Here is a 4,568-nt window from a genome sequence, read left to right as displayed (position 1 = left end):
AATAACTTTATTTATTTATTTATTTATTTATTGACTGACATTTACAAATCTAGGAAAGTTACAGTCAAAAAAACTATTAAATACCTAACATTCTTTGAAGGAGTGCATTCTGCCTGTCACCTGCCATGGCAGCGTTTTAGAATATTATCATGTTGTCATAATAACAGATGAACTTAAGCCAATTTTTGTCAAACCTTGTGTGCACAGTCTCATTTGAAATTATGAAATCTTGAATATGAAATAGAATAGAATAACTCTCAGCAACTACCAAAAACAATTTTCTTGCAGACGGGTGACTGCCAAGGTTGATCAGTTGCAGATGTAAGATGATTATTCATGTTGATATGACCTGACAATATTTTTGGACATAAACACAAGCCAATTTATTTTCAGTAATTTAGTGAAGAGTCAGTACAACTGCTCTACAACATGCATGTGTGACGACATATATGGTGCATTTAAACACAAACATTTATGTAAATATGGACATATAAATCTATCTGAGGTAAACCAGGAGTATATACTCTAATTCTGTCTTTACTGTTTGTAGTAATTTTCAAATTTTAGATCCAATACCTAGTAAGGTTTCACTTTTTTATTTTACTCACATTTTTWTCAGTGTTAGCTGAAAAAAATAAAAGAAATTTACATTGCTTTACGTTGAACTGAAAATATCAGCATTCATATTTTAAAAAGCAGTAGGTAGATTTAATGCATGTATCTGAAATCATTTATTTTGCAATGTATATGAGGATAATCAAGAAAAGTGTGGCGTGGAAAAAAAGAAAATGAATGAAACTACTGGGTTCTGGAAAATACTAGAAGGTAACAAAGGTAGCTAAATATAAATAAACTGATTTTATTTGATCATGAATGGGATAACATGTTGTACTAACAAGATTGCATAATGTCTGCTATAATTTCCTGGTCAGTACATATACTACTTTACCATGAAGAATGAAGTACATTTATTATAAACATTGTATTTTTTTCTCTCTCATTCTTTTTATTTTTAATTAAATTTTATTTATTTATTTTATTTTGCTTTGTTTTAAGCTTAYCTTGTTGTTTAAAGTGTTTGAGAGTTTATAAATTCAAAAACAAAATAATTGTGGTGTTCAACTTCTATAGACATCACATTTCTTATCTGGGGCAATAAAATGTCATTTATACTGAACACCTTGTAAGCATTGTCAGAGCTTTAACAAACCAAACTTAACATTTCAAGAAAAGAAAGTGTGTCCTTCTCAAATAAATACTCTACTAAACCAAAAATGTCTTTATGTATTTCTGTATTACAGTTTCCAAGTCATTAATTCGCTAGAKAAACTCTTCTGTTAACATTAGCAGATCCTTGATTTGCTAATATCTTGATTTGGAAGGAGTTATTCATTTGTACAGCCACTAATGTCTGATCATAGGAATGACATATGGAAATTCTGTTTGGGTAGGGTTCTCAGGCTAGATTCCTTAAGAAGATGACGGGAAGTGTGCCAAATAAGTGGGAAGTTACACATCAAAGTCACACATCAGAAGCAGCTGGGAGGTAGAACTGTGGCATTTATTTGCTTTTTGAATGAAATATTTAAAGAATTCTTACAAGAAGTAACTTTCATATTTAGGTACAGCTTTGAATCTTTTTTGGTGCATACAGGAGAGAAACAAACACATATCTATTTTAGTAAGAAATGTACTCACATGTACATACAGTGATCAAATCCCTATAAGAATTATCATGTTTTTAATGTCTTGTTTACAAAAGTAAAAGTAATGTTCTGCATATAATGTAAAAAAAAATATATATATAAATCATTAATATTCAGATGTACACCTGAATAGTGATTGATGTCAGAAACAAAGGCAATATTAGTATAATAATCCTTTTTTTAATTGTGTAAGGCTCTAGTGAAAATTTTGATCTGGTTTCAGTTCATCAGATGCTCATTCATTGCTCGATCCCTAGCTGTGTATGTTTGCCACCTTAAGTATTGTGTCTCCTCTGTTCTTGCGCATTTCCAAAGTATCTTAAAATAACACATGTGATGAATGTGCAATTTTCCTAATTTACGAGTGACTGTCATACTCAAGCTGTGGCCTCAATGGAAGTCTTAAATGGGGCTTGAACAGCACTTCTCACAACAAGAAATCAATATGCCATGCAGCCTGGAGACTCAACCCGCTATCTACTGTGGCCGAGGCATCGCTAGCGGGGTAATTTCCTCTAAACACTACAAACACAGCTCAGCCACTTCACTGACACAAATAGAATCCCAGTCCCATGCTTTAACACACATACACTCAACACACACATAAAGACTGTGCATTCCTTATTCCTTATGTATACCCAAGTGTAAATGATTGTGTGTGTACCTGAAATACTACTGTATATGTGCTGTTGAGATACAATGTGTCAGCATATTTTCCTTTTACCTAAAAATAATATAAATTCGATTGCAATGAAATTATGTCAATGATACTTTTAGAATGCACCATTTTCATGCTCACTATTGTGAAGATTAAAAACAGATATGTGTGTAAAATTCTTTGCCTTTTAGGTTTCGAATGGTAGTTATGTACCAAGAAGTACTGGATCAAATTTGTATTTAAGCATGCAAAAGATCAGAATTCAGCTCTGACTGTAAAGGTATGTTTTTAGATCAAATGTGTGACTTTGTTCTAAATAATAAGATTTGTTTTCTTTTAATAAACAACAGGACTTTGCTTACTACTCATTCCATTTCCCATATCAGCACRTTGAGGTTAATCAGATTTGCTCCAGGTTCAAATGCAATTATTAACTTCAGAAATGCTGTTTAAGAAAATCAATGTTTTATGGATGTATAAGGTGCATATTATAAAAAGCTCTTATGCTTTCTTCATTATTGGTTAGTGGTTGCATGAAAACAGAGGAACCATGGTAAGAACGTACCATGTGGGGTCATCAAACTACAGGTACWGTATATAAATTCCAAATTATTTAGTGTTACTTGAACATTTATTAACATATGTTGCAATGATGATCTACCTAGTATATAAAGTAAAATGTTTTTTTAAATCAAAGCTGAAGATAAACAGAGGATGTCTGATCAGAAGGCTAGCTATAACARGATTTAATATATTCTAACCTTAAAAAGAGCTTTAATGATGTAAAGAATGCTGGTTTGAAAATATATTTTTTTAACTTTACACACTTTGGTAAAAGTGTAGATTTCRATGTCACTCTTTTTGAATATGTTTCACAGATTTTGCATTATGAACACGTTCTTGTTTTTTTCTGATTAGTATAAGTCAGCAGAAGTGGGGATGGGATAGTCTCTTTCGGTTTGCCTGATATCTCAGAGATCACACCACTCTGCTGCTTCTCTTCAAGCTCATTATCACAGTTAAATTATTTCCTCCCACAAGAATGTTAATTAACACACATGTCCAGACTGTGTCTGGCCACACAAATTGATTACAACATCACAGCCAGTGTGCGTGTGTGTGTGGAGTTGGCCTCTGCATGAACAAAAGGCAGTTGGCTGCAGGAACATATTACATATGCCACACAATGTGAGGCATTCTTCCTGGTGCTTACATATAAAAAAGCATGTGTTCACACACTGAGATAAGGGAGGTAACAAATTCATCTTTTTTAGAAAAAAAAAGAGTATTTAAGTATTAGTATTTAAGGGCAAGAAGTGATTTTAGAAAAGTCTAGTGATATTCCTGTACATGCCAACGAGCTGAACACAATGGCAAGTCTTTGTTTTGCCTTTAAATAAATAAATAAATAAATAAAACATTAATAGTTATAAATAGTACGACATGGTGTTATTTTTAGTTAATCCCAATTAAAACTGAATTATTTGACAAGAACTGTCTGCTCTTCAGTTCCGTATAAAGTATATTATACATATTTAAAAATCAAATGCCCAGCTCTATTTTTTGATTCAACCAAGATTTCAAAATACTTTCAAAGAAATACAAAAACTGTGTCATGTAACCCTGACTAGCTGAYAGAACCAAAAATTAAGGTCTTTGAAGAACAAAAAGTTGGATGGACTAACTTATAAATGACCGTTCATTCCCCTAATTTCCTTATAATTGCTTCATTTTGTTTTAGCATAGTCTGGATCATATCACAGTTTTAATTTTTGCAAAACATGAAAATAATTATCGCACAGATTGCATTGTAAAACAACAAACATTTTTTGAAGTTTTAAAAGGGTCTGTAATTCTCATGTTTATTTCTGTTTCGTCTGCGTCCTCCTGTGCCATTAGTTTGTTTCGTCTCAGTGAGATTTTGCTTCTCAGCTCCTGCTCCATCCACTCCCACCTGTTCTTTGTTGTAAATTCACCCAGGTGTCTTCAATCCACTCATTAGCCCCTGTCTATTAAGTCCTGCAGTTTTCACATTGCAGTCAGACACRCCCCTCGTCCATTTTGTATTTGCTGCCACATCAATGATTGATGTGGCAGCAAATGATTGAATGATGTACGTTGCGGGTGTTTCGGAGAAACTGAGACGTTTATTTTCTAACCATGATGTCCCAGTGGCTTTCAAACCCCAAAACACTTTACAGCAA

The sequence above is a fragment of the Austrofundulus limnaeus genome, unplaced genomic scaffold, assembly GCF_001266775.1.
Source record: "Austrofundulus limnaeus strain Quisiro unplaced genomic scaffold, Austrofundulus_limnaeus-1.0 Scaffold40, whole genome shotgun sequence".
Lineage (NCBI taxonomy): Eukaryota > Metazoa > Chordata > Actinopteri > Cyprinodontiformes > Rivulidae > Austrofundulus > Austrofundulus limnaeus.
Note: the sequence above shows the minus strand (reverse complement) of the source record.